The sequence below is a fragment of the Euleptes europaea genome, chromosome 4 (genome assembly GCF_029931775.1).
Source record: "Euleptes europaea isolate rEulEur1 chromosome 4, rEulEur1.hap1, whole genome shotgun sequence".
NCBI classification, from domain to species: Eukaryota; Metazoa; Chordata; class Lepidosauria; order Squamata; family Sphaerodactylidae; genus Euleptes; species Euleptes europaea.
Genome location: NC_079315.1, coordinates 39,553,498 through 39,570,939, shown reverse-complemented (window position 1 = coordinate 39,570,939; position 17,442 = coordinate 39,553,498). Strand labels below are relative to the sequence as shown.

General features: G+C 45.3%; 1 protein-coding gene across 1 annotated transcript in view; it reads right to left on the bottom strand.

Moving 5' to 3' along the window:
- TTC39B (tetratricopeptide repeat domain 39B) overlaps positions 1–253 on the bottom strand; it is a 68,599-nt gene extending 68,346 nt beyond the window's left edge. The window contains exon 1 of the mRNA XM_056848626.1: positions 223–253. The gene's annotated coding sequence lies outside the window, so the exon portion shown is untranslated. The remainder of the gene's footprint in view (positions 1–222) is intronic.
- Between the last annotated feature and the right edge of the window lie 17,189 nt (positions 254–17,442).

Genomic DNA, 17,442 nt, shown 5'->3' with positions numbered 1-17,442 from the left:
ACTGTCAGTTCTGATCTCAAGACCTTTCCCCACAGTCAGCAATAATGAGTTGGAGAAGAAAAGGAGTAGCAGAGTAGGAATGAAGGAGAAACAGTGTAGGCAGTAACTGAAGGCACTGCTGAAAGAACAAAATGGATAGTGTAACTTTTCATTTTATTTTATACCTTTCTATTCCCCCTCCCTTCCACTTGCAGAATAAGGCAATAATAAAATCTCACTTACACTGGGATGTTTTCAAAGGCATCTTCAAAGCTCTCCTGTAAATTTAGTGAGAATAAATTGTTAGTAAGCTGAAGATATACTGAATTAAATGACAGCTATCTTGTTATAAAAATTAAGTAGCCAGTTTCCTTAAATATTAGATTGTACATTCATACTGAACTCCTAATCTACCCTGACAACAGGGGATACCTAACATTTCCCCCCAAAACTGTTTTTTCTGATCAAAAGCACCCTTCCAAAGCTGTTTTTCCATCCAGAAGGGAAAAGATATGGTAGGGGCAAATATGAACGTGTCCTGTACCAGTCACATGAAACTGAGAAATTCTAACCAGAAGACAAATTCTTTTAGAATTTGACGTCTCTGTTAAATGGAACATAATGTTACTCTTAACATAAAGCACATATCATTATACTATTAAAAAGTTTTATGCAAAAGTGCGCTAGAATCCAAGCAATCATTTTCTTGAGAAAACAATCTACCTATTTCAAATGTATCAAATAAATACTGAAAAAGGTTAGCTCACAGCACAACCCTAAGTGGGGGGCGAAGGTGCACAGGGGCGGACTGACCCATATGGCAGCATATAGAATCATAGAATCATAGAGTTGGAAGGGACCACCAGGGTCATCAAGTCCAACCCCCTGCACAATGCAGGAAATTCACAACTACCTCCCCCCCACACCTAGTGACCAGCAGATGGCCAAGATGGCCTCCCTCTCATCATCTGCCTAGGGTCACAGAATCAGCACTGCTGACAGATGGCCATCTAACCTCTTCTTAAAAACCTCCAGGGAAAGAGAGCTTACCACCTCCCGAGGAAGCCTGTTCCACTGAGGAACCGCTCTAACTGTTAGAAAATTCTTCCTAATGTCAAGACGGAAACTCTTTTGATTTAATTTCAACCCGTTGGTTCTGGTCCGACCTTGGGCAACAGAAAACAACTCGGCACCATCCTCAATAGTACTTGAACATGGTTATCATATCCCCTCTCAGTCTTCTCCTCTTCAGGCTAAACATACCCAGCTCCTTCAACCTTTCCTCATAGGACTTGGTCTCCAGACCCCTCACCATCTTTGTTGCCCTCCTCTGGACACGTTCCAGCTTGTCTACATCTTTTTTAAATTGTGGTGCCCAAAACTGAACACAGTACTCTAGTTGAGATCTAACCAGAGCAGAGTAAAGCGATACCATCACTTCACGTGATCTGGACAGTATACTTCTGTTGATGTAGCCCAAGACTGCATTTGCCTTTTTAGCTACCGTATCACACTGCTGACTCATGTTCAGTGTTTGGTCTACTAAGACCCCCAAGATCCTTTTCACACACACTACTGCTCAGACAAGTCTCCCCCATCCTATAATTATGCATTTGATTTTTTCTACCTAAATGCAGAACTTTACATTTGTCTTTGTTGAAGTGCATTTTATTAGTTCTAGCCCACTTCTCCAGCCTGTCAAGATCATCCTGCATCTTGGCTCTGTCTTCTACCGTATTTGCTACCCCTCCCAATTTAGTATCATCTGCAAATTTAATAAGCATCACCTCTATTCCTTCATCCAAATCATTTATAAAGATGTTGAACAACACAGGGCCCAGCACAGATCCCTGAGGAACTCCACTAGTCACTTCTCTCCAAGTGGATGAGGAACCATTAACTAGCACTCTTTGGGTACGATCTGTCAACCAGTTTCAGATCCACCTAACAATAATAGGATCTAAACCACATTTTCCCAATTTGTCAACTAGAATACTATGCGGAACCTCATCAAAAACCTTACTGAAATCTAGATACACTATATCTACAGCATTACCCTGATCCAGCAAGGTAGTAACTTTCTCAAAAATATCTGCCAGATATGCCGGAATAAAGACTGTCTATGCCGGTGCAGAGCACCAGCACAGCTGCTCCGTTTTTGCACGCTAGTGCAGCTGCTGTGCAGGGTGCTATGCCAGAGTAAAAGCTTCAGGGAGCGGGACTGACATTAGTCAGTTCCCTCTGCCCTTCGAGATGGGGAACCCACTTTTTCCAGCGCAAAAATGCACCATCAAAAACAGCCACACAGTCCATAGGGCTCCACGATAAGGGTTATTTTAATGCCCTCCACTGGCACAACCCAGCCCACATGGTTCAAAGCTTAGGATGCCCCTTAGGATGTTGACTAGGGAGAGACCAATGGGAAGGCTTTTTGGTGCCCACCAAACCCACTCCCCAGTAACCAATGGCTTCCCCCACACCCGCTGTCAGTGATGATGATGGAAAGGCCTGTAGCAGGCTCCCTGTCCACTGGATTTGAAACGTGTCTCCCAGAGAGTGTGGTTCTCATGCACCCAGGGAGCAGGAGGACTTGCATTTCTTGTTCTGACTGGGGGCAAATAGCTCTACAGTCAGTGTTCCCAAGGAGAGGATAATCAGAGCAAGACAAACTCAGGTGAGCTCACATTTGTGAGGTGCTAATGGGGTGTGACTGAGGAAGTCTGCTAGTCCGTTGTCAACCCCTGATATAAGAATGGTCTGAATGGAAACCTTTTTGTAAATTACCCATTCCCAAATCAGGGTAGATATGTGGCATAAAAATTGGGAGGACATGCCGCACTGTCTATGTAGTACATGGTTGTCAGCTTGTCTGGGGCTATTTGTATACTTTTGCCAGTGACATGTTTGTGTAAGGCCAGTAGGCTGTTGTACACTGCTTTGCGTTCCAGCGCATTGATGTACATGTGCATCTTTTGGGAAGACCATGTCCTGCTGACTCCAACTCTCCCTATGTGTGTACTCCAGCCTGAGAGGGAGGCACCTGTGGTTAGCACAAATTGTAGTATGGGGGGGATGAATCAGGACCCCTGCAAAAAGGTTGTCAGTTAGGGTCTACAAGTGTGGGGCTGTAACCACCTATGTTAAGATGTTCAGATTTTTGGACTGGTGGTGGCAGAGGGGGTTGAATGCTCTGACAAACCACAACTGGAGTCAGTACATACCTAGCCTTACAGTGGTACCACTGATGTGGTAGAGGCCATTAACCCCAGTAATCTTTGGATCAGGATAGCAGGTTGGAAGTGAGACTTTTGGCACTGGAATATGTACAGTATGATTGCTAGGATTCATTATGGTGCTGGAAAGGCCCTGACTAGGGTGGAATCTAGGATGGCCCTTTGTGTTGGTTCCAGCTTGGATTTCTTTTTATTGACTTGTAAATCTAATGTTTGGAGTACCTGCAGTGTAAAGTGTAAGTCTGGCAGGAACTTTACTTTTGAATTGGCCAGATGTTGAGGTACGGGTATATCTCACATCCCCATTTCCTAAGGTGAGCGACTACTACTGCTACCACTTTGGTGAATACCCTCGGTATTGTAGCAAACCTGAAGGGGAGGACTCTGTGTTGGAATTGACGGGAACTGCATTGGAAGTGGAGGCACGTGGTGATCTGGCCTTACCATGACATGGAAATATGTGTCTTGTAAGTCAAATGTTACAAACCATATGCCCTGGAGTAACAGAGAGAGGACATGGCAACTGATATCATTCTGATCTTTTTTATTGACAGGAACTTGTTTAGTCCTCTCAGGTTACAATTGGTCTAACTCCTTCTCCTTTTTTAATGACCAAAAAGTACCTGGAATAGAACCCTGAGATTCGATCTTGTGCAGGCACTTCACTGACTGCTTTCTTGCCAAGGAGACTGTCGACTTCTGCTAGGAGTTCTAGAGAGGAGGTAGGATAAAAGGGGAGTGTAGGCTGGAAAAGAGGCAAATCTGATGGCTCACCCTGCTGACATGATGCTGAGCACCCATTGGTCTTGGGAGATGTCCTGCCTGATGATTTGGTGAGGACTTAGTCCCTCTGTTGTTACATGCACAGGGAGTGGGCTATAATTGCCAAAAAAGGAATCTCCTCCTCTGCTGGACCTTAGGCTGATTGACAGGCATGTAAGCAAGTTTATTGGAGTATGAGGGATGAGACAGTGGGTGGGCCTGTTCCTCTGGGCTGAGCAGTATGGCCTGAAGAAAGGCCTGGATTTTGAAGTAGGCGAGGTGAAGGGGATCACCCGCAGTGACATAGCCAAAAACTGGTCTTTTTGCATTTTACTGAGAACTTAATTAGTAATGGTGTTAAACAGGTGTGTGCTTTCAAAGGGTACATCTCCGATTCTGTAGTAGGTTTCTTGTGGGAGCGCACTGGACCTGTGCCAGGAGTGGCCATGTAATGCTATAGCAGGGGAAAGGCTGCTTGCTGAGCAGTCCGCTGAGTGTTCAGCTGTGGAAATTTGCTGCTTTGACAACTCTCATGCTTCTAGGACTAAGAGTTTTGCCAGCTTGAGTTTGTCTTCAGGCAGCATTTCTAAGTATTAGGCAATGCTATCTCAAAGGAAGAGCTGGTATCAGGTCATGATACATTGGTAATTGGTGATTTTGAAGCCAAGAGTAGAAGAGGCGTAGATTTTCCTGCCTGTCCTGTCTAGTTTATGGCACTCTCTGTCGACAGAGGATGAATATTGAGTGCCTTAAGTTTTCCCTTGGGTGTAGTCTGCTACCAGGGAGTTGGCAGTGAGATGCTGGAAGAAGAAAACGCATCCTTCCTGCTTGGTTCTGTATTGATTCCTAATAAGTTTAGCAGGAGCCAACACCGATGCTGTAGACAAGGACCAACAGTGACCCCAAGTAGGCCATCATAACTGGGAATATGATGGCATCTGTTATTATCGGGATGAATACATTGAATACTAGATCTGTTGCCCTCACTGGGGCACATAAGACATTGATTTCAAGCGATCTTGCTGTTTGGAATAGTTGTTTTGTTATAGATGTGAAGAACTTAATTGGGGGAGTACGAGCACAGTTCCATCTTCAGAGGAAGGCTCGGAGGCGTAATCCAGTTCCCCATCTTCAAAACTAGAATCAAAGTCACCATCGAACTCCCCTAGCATGTTCATCTCCTCATGGGGTTCTTGTGGAAGACTACAATCATCGATGCGGTACAGTTCTGCTTCCGCTTGGTCGGAACTGAGAAGAGCGTATAGATCCCAGCCCTGGTCATAGTAGCCATACTGAAGGGTTTTGGCACAGTGATCAAGACGTCAAATATAATTCTGTCGGAACAGATTGGGGAGGTGGTTCCAAACAATGAGATGAAGGGAGCTGACAACATGGGATGGATGGTTCCAAGCCCTGGACTTCACCCTCCAAAACAGAGTGGGACAGTGAATGACCCAACCAAGAAGACATTCTCAGAATGGGCACTGACTCTCTGACCAGTTTCACTGAGGTTTTGTGGGGGACCAGGTCCTTATGATGAGGACTGGAAGGAGTAGACAATGACTTTGACTGCTTCTCTGAATGTTAATGCTTGTACCTAGCCTTCTTCAACAGTGGGGTTCACTCTGGGAATGTAGGGACTGAGCCTGTGGGTTTTCCCATAGGCTTACTTTTGTCTGGAATGATTGGTTTTGAACTGTTGGAAAACAGTGTTGCTTTCCTGTAACTGTTGTTCATCGAGTGGTCCTCTTTGCAGGCACACAAGGGAACTCCACATGTGCACGCCAGCTGCAGAGAGCCTGCTACAGGCTTTTTCATCATCATCACTGACAGCGGGGGGATGCCATTGGTTACTGGGGAGTGGGCTTGGTGGGCACCAAGGAGCCTTCACATTGGTCTCTCCCTAGTCAACATTCTGAGGGGCAAAGCACCAGCACAGCTGCTCCATTTTTTGCATGCTAGTGCAGCTGCAGTGCAGGGTGCTATGCCAGAGTAAAAGGTTCAGGGAATGAGACTGACATTAGTCAGTTCCCCTCTGCCCTTTGGGATAGGGAACTTTCCCTTTTTCCGGAGCAAAATTGCACCATCAAAAACAGCTGCACAGCCCATAGGGCTCCATAAGGGTTATTTTAATGTCCCCCACTGGCACAGCCCTGTCTACATGGTTCAAAGTGGGGAGCATCCTTCCCTCAGTTCTCCTTCTGCTGCCATGGTATCCAGACCCACCAGGCAGTGAGTCAGCCCACAATGGGGAAGGGGGGAGGGATGTCTTCCTGCAAAGGGGACCACTCGATGAACAACAGTTACAGGTAAGCAACACTGTTTTCATCTTCGTGGCCTCTTTGCAGTCCCACATGGGAGATTAGCATACTCACTTACTGTGGAGGTGGGTGTGAAAGCTGTTCACTGTAGAATGGAACTCAACACTGCTTTCCCCACAGCAGAATCCACTCCAGCATCGACATCCAAGAGGTAGTGCCGGACGAACGTCAAAGGTGTGGACCATGTTGCAGCATGGCAGATGTCCTGCAGATCCACATGGGAGGCAAAGGCAGCCGAAGAGGCATGAGCCCTGGTTGAGTGCGTGTGGATTGGAAGCAGACATTGTTTTCCCGGTTCAGAATAGGCCCTCTTAATGGCCGAAACCACCCACCGGGATAATGTCTGATTGGAGACACTCTTACCCTTTGTGCTGGCTAGCTGCCAACTCCTGGGTATCAGCTCACAGAGTCTCTGAATTATAGATACAAGCAGCAGTGAGAGTTTACAGCAGTGTCAGAAATTTGGTCCGTTTGTCAAAGCCACAAATCAGAGTCCAGTACTTGCCAAATCAGCGTCACACTTCATTTGTCCAGATAGTTGGTCCAAGGTCAAGGGTGATAGAGAGTCAGAGGTCCAAGTAGCCAGTCCAAGGTCACAGGTCACGGAGAGTCATTCAGGCATAGGAGTCAGCACGTTACCCAGGTATGCACTGCACTGCTTCCTCCTCTCTGGGCTGTTCAGCTGTGGCTTTTCTGGCATATTGATTCCACGTCAGTCCTCCTCCTACGAGGACTCGCTGTTCTGCTGCTGTTCCAGCACACGCCGGTAGGCTTCGAGCCGTGCACTATGTCTTTTAGCCACCAGTGCCTTTCTCTGCTGTTGCCTCCACCTGTCAGCCTTTGATGCTGCCTCAGTAGCTTGAGGGCTCACAGCTGGGCCACTGGGTCCAGGCTCTGAGCAGGATGGGGATGGTTCTGCCATGACTTCTGACTGCAAGTGCTGTGCATGCTCTGGAGAGCCACCAGCTTCAGGGCTGTCAGCCTCCTCGCAAGGCTGTGCTGAGTCAGGCCCCACTTCAGGCTGCGAAGTCAGAGGCAGCTCCAGTGGGCTAAATTCTCCTGGTAGAGTTCCTCCTCTGAGGAGGGCCCATTCTCCAGGGACTGCCCCATGGCACCATTGTTGGGCCCTGCAAAACACATGAATAAAGACATATCTTGTCTAAACTGACGTGTGCGATCTAAATAAAATAACAGGGCCCTCCTGACATCTAGCATATGTAGGGACCTATCTACCTGAGACTGAGGGTCGGGATAAAACATAGGCAAAACAATATCCTGGGACATGTGGAAATTGGACACAATTTTGGGCAAGTGATCCAAACCTCAGGACCACTTTGTCCCTGTGAAATTTAGTAAAAGGGGCGTCATGGTGCAGAGCCCTCAAATCCCCAACCCTATGGGCTGATGCAGTGGTTCTCAACCTTTTTCGAGTCGCGACCCCCTTTTACAATTGCCAAGTAACCTGTGACCCTCATCACATTTGCATAAATTTGCATAAATGACATTTTCAATAGGATAAAGAAAACTTGTTTTTTGGGGGGCAGTCCAGGGTATCCATATATATAATTACTTTAAATTTTAAAGTTTAAAACAAACAAGCAAACGGTACTACCACCTGTTGCGCAGTGGCTGTGACTGTGTGGTGCGGCAACCTTTCCTGGCACGGAGGAAAGAGTGCCTCTGAGCATGCACTGCGTTCCTTGTCCTCCCCTCTCTCCCCAAAAACTCTTCCAAGCAGGCCGGGGCTCTCGCGAGGAAACCCCCTCTCTTGTGACTGGGACACTGCTTTTGCACAGAACTGCAGTTATCCCTCAAAGCGGAGCTCCGTTTAATCACCTCACGAGAGCGAAGGGCCAGGAAAGAGCTGAGGGCCGCTTATCCCTCTCGGACTTTTCGTGCCTTTTTCTCCCCTCCGCCAGTCACCGCTCCTTCTGTGCCTCACCGAACCTGCGCGCTCGAGGGGGAAATCCCGAACTGCGCATGCACCTCAACTCTCTCCCCCTTGGCCTTGCCAGAGTGGAACTGATGACTCAGGGCAGAAAAACAAAGCCACACTACAGACATGCGAACTTGGATTCCAGGCTGAAGCTCCCGCCCCACCCGAGTGCGGCTAAAAGTAAAAACAACGTGGCTGTAGCGGCCTCAAGGGGGAACGCCCTCTTCTCCTCCGAGACCTGAACTGGCCAAGCCAGGGGAGCTTCCTCGGCCTCCCACACATCCTGCCGCATCATCCGCCCGGCGCAGGTACGACTGCGCCCAGGGCTGGCCCGCCCGCCTCTGAGCTGGGCAGTGGGGCTACAGCTGATGTGCGGCGGCACCCCGTCGCGTATCTGCAGCCCGGCTCCTTCTGGCTGTCGGTCGGCCAGTTCCTCACCTCTCTGCTTGGGGTCTTCCCTGCCCTCGCGAACGGATCAGGGTTAAAGGGCATCTGGGTTAGTCCTGGACAGCCTGGAGTGGGGGCTGTCCCAGGACAGTGGCGGCGACCCCCCAGAAAACACTTCGCGACCCCCTTGGGGGTCCCGACCCCCAGGTTGAGAACCACTGGGCTGATATAACGTCTACAAGGAAGGCTGTTTTATAGGATAGAATGTCCAGGGGGCAAGAAGCCATCGACTCAAAGGCCTTCCGCATCAACTGGGCCAGAACCAAAGACAGGCTCCATTGAGCCACAGGGGGCTTCACTGGGGGATACATATTAAGGTTTCCCTTAAGGAATTTTTTTGCATTGCGGGTGTGAGAACCGAGAACCCGAATCAATGCCCACATGGGATGCTGAGATGGCTGCCAGGTGGACCATAATGGACATATTAGAAAGGCCCTCGTCCTTGAGAGACAAGAGATAATCAAAAACCCTGGCAAAGGAACAGATATCGGGGCGATGCCATTAGCACTAGCGCATTGAGAAAAACGAGTCCACTTGGCATTGTAAGACCATCTAGTGGAGGGTTTCCTAGAAGACAACAGGACCTCTGCCACCCTATCAGACGATTGGTCTACTGTAGGATGAGCTAGGCAGTCAGGTGTAAGGAGGGCACATCATGGTGACGAACGCTGCCCATTGACAGAAGGTCCTCCTGCGGAGGGAAGTGTAGGAATCGACCTTTCGCTAACTTCCACAGAAGGGGGAACCACGGCCATTTGAGCCAATACTGGGCACTCAGAATGATGCAAGCCCGATCCGGGTGTATCTTTGCTACTGTCCTTCCCAGTAGGAGGAATGGAGGAAAAGCGTACACGAGACCGCTACCCCAATGGATCTGGAATGCGTCCCCTATGGACCCTGGGACTCCCACCGCCCTGGAACAGAAGGTGGGGCATTTGTTGTTGAGGGACGAGGCGAATAGATCTATGCTCGGAGTGCCCCATTGGGCAAAAACAAGGGAAAGGTACACTTCCCCTATGGACTACTCATGGTGCAGGGCAACATCCCGACTGAGGGCATCCGCATCTACATTAGAGACTCCCGCAATATGCATGGCAGAAAGGGACACGCCGTGGGCAATGGCCCATTCCCATATCTGCATGGCCTCTTGGCAAAGGACCATGGAGCAGTGCCTCCCTGCTTGCACAGGTAATACTTTGTGGCCGTGTTGTCGATGGCCACCATGACGCTGAAGCCGGCAAGAAGTTCTGAAAAAGAAGCAAGAGCTTATCTCACTGCTCTGAGCTCCAATACATTAATATGCAGCTTTGATTCTGCTGTAGACCATCTCCCTTTCACTGATAGTTCTTGGCAGTGTGCCCCCCAACCCCGAAGGGAGGCATCAGTGAACAATTGAAAATCATGCGATGAAACCCCAAAGTGCATTCCCTTTAGAACAGGGGTGGAGAACCTTTTTCCTGCCAAGGGCCATTTGGATATTTATGTCATCGTGGGCCATACACAATTATCAACTTAAAAATTAGCCTGCTATATTTGGTCAAACATTTAGCCAAGAGGCAAAACCGGAGATGGCTCCAAGTGTCTGCCACATAGAGCAACTGGCTTTTGAGCTCTGCCGTCCCCAGCTGGGCCCAAGAATCATAGAATCATAGAGTTGGAAGGGACCACCAGGGTCATCAAGTCCAACCCCCTGCACAATGCAGGAAATTCACAACTACCTCCCCCACACACCCCAAGTGCCCAGAAGATGGCCAAGATGCCCTCCCTCGCATGAACTGCCTAAGTTCATAGAATCAGCATTGCTGACAGATGGCCATCTAGCCTCTGCTTAAAAACCTCCAGGGAAGGAGCACTTACTACCTCCTGAGGAGGCCTGTTCCACTGAGGAACCACTCTGTTAGAAAATTCTTCCTAATGTCAAGATGGAAACTCTTCTGATTTAATTTTAACCCGTTGGTTCTGGTCCGACCTTCTGGGGCAACAGAAAACAACTTGGCACCATCCTCTATATGACAGCCTTTCAAGTACTTGAAGATGGTTCCTGTGTGAGGAGTGGCTGGTGAGGGAGCGGAGGCAGTGACGTGCAAGGTCTGTGGAATGTTTGTTTTCCTACCTGAGGGTAACTGTAATTACACATGCAGTAAGTGTAAGTTGGTGGCTCTGCTGGAGGAGAAAGTAAAGGGACTTGAGGCACGCTTGTCCACACTGCAAATTTTAAAAGAGGGTGAGGAGTTCATGGACCGAACTCTTGAAAGCTTCTTGAAAGGGCAAGAGGAGGAGGAGGGCCAAATAACTCAGAGTAAGGAGTGGGACCCACCTCAGGTGGAGAACATGTGGAAGAATGTTATTCATAGGAATAGGAAAGTCAGGAGACATTGTTTTATGCCTAGCACGGAAGAAATGATTACATTTCCCTTCCACAGTTGTGCAAATGTGTAGCACAAATTTATGACAATTAGTTGAACCAAACTGGTGACATATTTATTTACTTCTTTTACTTTTTCCCCAATAGGGATCCAAAGCAGCTTACATCATTCTCCTCTCCTTTATTTTATACTCACAACAATCTTGTGAGGTAGGTTAGGCTGAGAGTATGTGGCTTCCATGGCAGAGAAGGGTATTTGAACCAGGATATCCTAGATCCCAGTGTAATGCTTTAGCTGCTACACAATACTGGCCACCACACTTGTTGGCATAAAGGCAAAAAGAAAATTTGGATTTGTAAGCAAAGGATGTATAAGCAAGTGGGCTAATATACTGCAAGCAGTGAGTGGATAAACTTTTGCTACTGTGTCAAATGCAAATTGACTACTTTGGATCTTCTAAGAATAGCTGGCCAGCAACCATTGATTCAATAATGGAAGCCATGGCCCTCAATTTGCAAGACCTAAGCAAAGCTGTTCATGATAGGCCATTCATACATTAGGTCACCATAACATGGAAGCGACCTGACAGCACTTAACACAAACAGCAACCATTCAGTTCTATCCTTAGACAAAATTAAACATATATTCAGACACAGCATTAGAATTAGGGTTGTCAACAGACCTGGGGGGGGGGGGAATGACTTGTCCCCTAATAGAGGGTTATTGGGCTATTATTTAACAGGTGGTGTCCTTTACCTCTTTTAACTGCCTATTTCCACTCATTAAGCCTCTATAGAAAGGACAGGACTTTTTTCTCTAGGCTTTATGGCAATCCTAATTATAATTCAGATTACATTAAAACCCACAGAGCTACAGCCATCCCTTTCTTCAAAGTTTTACAGCACAATCCTACAATGTTCAATGTTGCTTATTCTAAGGTATATGTGCACAGGATTGCACCCTTAGGGAACAATCCTAAACAGGACTGCCCAGAAGTTCCATGTTTTAATTAGGCTTTTAACTAGTAGGGTTGCCAATCTCCAGGTACTAGCTGGAGATCTCTTGCTATTACCACTGATCTCCAGCCGATAGAGATCAGTTCACCTGGAGAAAATGGCTGCTTTAGCAATTGGACTCTATGGCATTGAAGTCCCTCCCCTCCCCAAACTCTGCCCTCCTCAGGCTCTGCCCCCAAAACCTCCCGCCAGTGACAAAGAGGGACCTGGCAATCCTATTAATTAGGCAATCCTGAGACTTAAACTCAGCAGAACTGCTAAACAGTGTTCGTCACATCAGTGTCAAGTCAATTAACTGCATCCATGCAGGCAGGTTTAACTGGATTTCTGCAGCTGCATAAGCTCTTTATTCAAATTGTTTGCTACATAATTTTTATAATGGCGTAGATACTTCAGATGGTAATCTATACTTCAAATCGACATTGTATGTAGCTTTTATTTAAGAACAGTTTTACCTGGTCACTTCTAACTACTCTGATATAGGTTTCTTTCTGAAATGTCACAACCAATTTACAAAGAGAAAAATTCACAACCAAGACGAGCTGATGTCAAGTATTTTGAAATCCTATAAGAATATACTTAAATTCCTACCAAGGGACTTCAAAGGGACTTAGTGGGATTTCTCCTCCAGTTTTTAAAATTTTACTATATTAAGCTAATTATGAATCATAATTTTTTTTTCTTCATGGTCTGTAAAAAGTGTCATAGCTTGACATTTATTTTTAAATTAAGTTTTTACCAATTTATTTATTTATTTATTTATTGTTTCAATTTAGTAAATAGTTACTACCACAGTTACTAACACTATCAATGTGGTTCTGTACTAATGCATCTTTGTGTTTTCCAGATAAGATTACATAAATACTCAACACAGAACGCCATACTATATGATAAACTTATTCAACATGACACCACTGAAGTCAATACAAACCGAGGATAAAAATCAATAATTAAAATAAAAATTGGATTTTAAAAATGTAAATCAGATTTTTAATTTAAATGTGACTTTTTAAAATAAAATGCTTCTTGAGAAAAAATCTATTTAAAATAGTTTTCTATTTAAGATACATTATAGTCCAAAGGTTATCCATTGTGAAATAAGGATTCGTTTTTAATTATATAGCATGAGGCTATATATTCATTTCTGTAAAATGATTTTGGGAAATTTTTCTATCTATAAGATATTATGACAGATGCTTGGTTTTGCATTTCTCAAAACTGTGAATTTGTGTCTGCAGAGATAACATGCCTCTTCTTAACGGCAAAAATGTTATAAAATAAACATACAGAGTTGAGAAAAAGACCTTAATCTCCTTGTTCCTTAGCAAATCAATTTACACAGAATCAACCCCTTACCCCTTAATTTTCAAGATGGTCAATGAATAGAGTTGGAAGGGACCACCAGCTGGCCTTATAACCAAAGAGGAATATAAAAAAATAACTAGTGCTCAGTATGAGTGTAATAGATCTGCTCAAGGATCTAAGTGTGAGGAGGAAGGGGCAAGCAGTAAAAGTGAAAAGTAAACTTTTTGAGCAGAATACTCCACAAGTCTTGGGTTCTTTGTGTGTATAGCCTGAGGTTTATCATATTATTCTCTTCCTGGAGGAGAAAACCTATAATGGCAGCAGGCCATAAAAAAGTGTAGAAAACCATTATTTAAATTCAGTCTTACTGACTAGTGATTTAAATTGATATGATTTCAATCAAATCCACCCGGATACAAACATTACAACAAACACACTTTCTTTGCTTGCAACTCTAACTTCTTTAATCTCTCTCATCTTCTAAACTGTAGAGCTTGATTTATTTTATTTTAAAAGCTTCTACCCTGTCTTTCACCCAATAAGAGCTAAGTCTAGCTTGTAGAAGGTAACAAATTTTGCACCTTAGATGGAGGTGAGAGGAGCACGTGAACACAGCAAACAAGGCACATTCATGCACAATACGGGCAATACTGAATTAGAGTTTGTTATGATGTCTGAATGTAGTCTTTGTATGACTGATTTAGTTTTGCAAGGGTTTGGGATAAATCTAGTTACGAACTTGGAAAACTAACTCTGTTCCTGCTGCAGTTATGTGAACTTAGGCTAGTGAGAGATGCTAAACACAACAAAAAAGGGTTCTTTTCCTATGTACAGAGTAAGAATAAGAACAAGATAAGCCCACTGCAGGGACCGGAAAGTGAAATTGTAACAGGAGATGAAGAGAGGGCAGAACTCCTCAATTCCTACTTTTCCTCAGTCTTTTCTTGCGAGGGAAGAGGTGCTCAACATGGCATGAACAGAACCCATGATGAGGGAAGGGATTTGCCGCCAAGGATTGGCATTGTGGTAGTGCACAAACACCTAGTCTCTTTAAATGAAACAAAGTCCTGTGGGCCAGATGAATTGCATTCAAGGGTACTTAAAGAACTTGCAGATGTAATTTCTGAGCCTCTGCCCATATTTTTTGAGACGTCTTGGAGAACAGGTAAGGTGCCAGAAAATTTGAGGCAGCCAAATGTTGTCCCCATCTTCAAGAAGGGGGAAAAGGAGGATCCGGGTAACTACCGACCCATCAGCTTGACTTCTATACCGGGAAATGTTTTTGAACAAATCATCAAACAGTCAGTCCTTGAGCATTTAAAAAGGATGGATCTGATTACTAAGAGTTAGCACGGGTTTCTCAAGAACAAGTCATGTCAGACTAATCTTTTTTGAGAAAGTTACTACCTTGCTGGATCAGGGGAGTGCTGTAGACATAGTTTATCTTGATTTCAGTAAGGCTTTTGATAAGTTTCCACATAGTATTCTTGTTGACAAATTGGGAAAATGTGGTTTAGATCCTATTTCTGTTAGGTGGATCTGTAACTGGTTGACAGATCGCACCCAAAGAGTGCTTGTTAATGGTTCCTCATCCACTTGGAGAAACGTGACTAGTGGAGTGCCTCAGGGATCAGTCCTGTTGTTCAATATCTTTATAAATTATTTGTCTGAAGGAATAGAGGAGACGCTTATTAGATACTAAATTGGGAGGGGTAGCAAATATGGTAGAAGACAGAGCCAGGATACAGGATGATCTTGACAGGTTGGAGAATTAGGCTAAAACTAAAAAAATGCACTTCAACAAAGATAAATGTAAAGTTCTGCATTTAGGTAGGAAAAATCAAATTCATAATTATAGGATAGGGGAGACTTGTCTCAGCAATAGTGTGTGCAAAAAGGATCTAGGGGTCTTAGTAGACCAAACACTGAACATGAGTCAGCAGTGTGATGCGGTAGCTAAAAAGGCAAATGCGATTGTGGGCTGTATCAACAGAAGTATAGTGTCCAGATCAAGCGAAGTGATGGTATCACTTTGCTCTGGTTAGACCTCACCTAGAGTATTGTGTTCAGTTTTGGGCACCGCAATTTAAGAAAGATGTAGACAAGCTGGAACGTGTCCAGAGGAGGGCAACAAAGATGGTGAGGGATCTGGAGACCAAGTCCTATGAGGAAAGGCCGAAGGAGCTGTTTAGCCTGAAGAGGAGAAGACTGAGAGGGGATATGATAACCATTTTCAACTACTTGAAGGGCTGTCATACAAAGGATTGTGCCGAGTTCTTTTCTGTTGCTCACGAAGGTCGGACCAGAACCAACAGGTTGAAATTAAATCAAAAGAGTTTCCGTCTAGCCATTAGGAAAAATTTGCTAACACTGAGGGGTTCCTCAGTGGAACAGGCTTCCTCGGGAGGTGGTAAGATCTCCTTCCCTGGGGGGTTTAAAAAAAGGCTAGATGGCCATCTGTCAGCAATGCTGATTCTATAACTCTCAATAGCTATCAAACATCAACATATATTGTGCAAGAAATCAAGTCTAAACCACAATATGCCACATCACATACAACTACATATATACGCACAAAAAGTTACACACTCACAAAAAGTTGGTCACCCTCTAGGAGTGTCATGCATACAAAGAGTCTCTGGGACAATGCAGTTTTCCAATGCGTATAACTTGTTTTCTGTTCCTTTCCAGGTCTGAAACATCAGTAAGTGTATATCTTTTTGTTATCAGCTGAAGCTTTTCCAAAAAGCAGAAGGAGATGGTATCCTGGAGGGAACCTTTGAAAGATGCAATAATCATGGAATTGTATACTAGAAAATAACAGCACAAGGATAAAGACTGGGGAGAAGGACTGAGGAAAGACATGTGAAACAGCCATCTCCTTCTTCTTGCACAATATATGTTTCGTTCATGTTTGATAGCTATTGGAGTTGTTACTGTGTCAGACTTTTTACAGTCTAAATTTGTACAGTGGTGTTCTTTTGCTGATTCTATAACCTTCGGAAGATCATGAGAGGGAGGGCACCTTGGCCATCTTCTGGGCATGAAGTATGGGTCACTAGGGGTGTGGAGGGGAGGTAGCTGTGAATTTCCTGCATTGTACAGGGGGTGGACTAGATGACCCTGGTGGTCCCTTCCAACTCTATGATTCTATGACACTATTGGCCCACCTGCCAGGAAAGGGCAACATAGATAGTTGTTTGAATATCCTGAGTTAGAGCTATAAAAGTTTAGAGGAAGAAGAAGAGGAGGAGGAAGAGGAAGAAGAAGAGGAAGAAGAGGAGAAAGAGGAGGAAGAGGAAGAAGAGGAGGAGCAAGAAGAGGAAGAAGAGGAGGAAGAGGAGGAAGAAGAGGAGGAGGAGGAATAGGAGGAAGAAAAAGAAGAGGAAGAAGAGGAAGAAAAGGAAGAAGAGGAGGAGGAAGAGGAGGAAGAGGAGGAAGAGGAGGAGGAGGAGGAGGAAGAGGAGAAAGAGGAGGAAGAAGAAGAGGAAGAAGAGGAGGAAGAAGAGGAATAGGAAGGAGGAAGAAGAGGAGGAGGAGGAATAGGAGGAAGAAAAAGAAGAGGGAGGAAGAAAAGGAAGAAGAGGAAGAGGAAGAAGAGGAGGAAGAGGAAGAAGAAGAGGAAGAAGAGGAGGAAGAAGAAGAGGAAGAGGAAGAAGAGGAGGAGGAGGAAGAAGAGGAGGAGGAGGAAAAGGAAGAAGAGGAGGAGGAAGAGGAAGAAGAAGAGGAAGAAGAGGAGGAAGAGGAAGAAGAAGAGGAAGAAGAGGAGGAAGAGGAAGAAGAAGAGGAAGAGGAAGAAGAAGAGGAAGAAGAGGAGGAAGAAGAGGAGGAAGAAGAGGAGGAAGAAGAAGAAGAGGAGGAGGGGGAGGGGGAGAAGGAGGAGAAAGAAGAGGAGGAGTAAGAAGAAGAAAAAGAGGGAGAGGAAGAAGAGGAGGAAGAGGAAGAGGAAGAAGGAGGAGGAGGAGGAGAAAGAGGAGGAGGAAGAAAAAGAGGAAGAAGAAAAAGAAAAAGAGGAGGAAGAAGAGGAAGAGGAGGAAGAAGAAGAGGTTTTTATATGCCGACTTTCTCTACCACTTA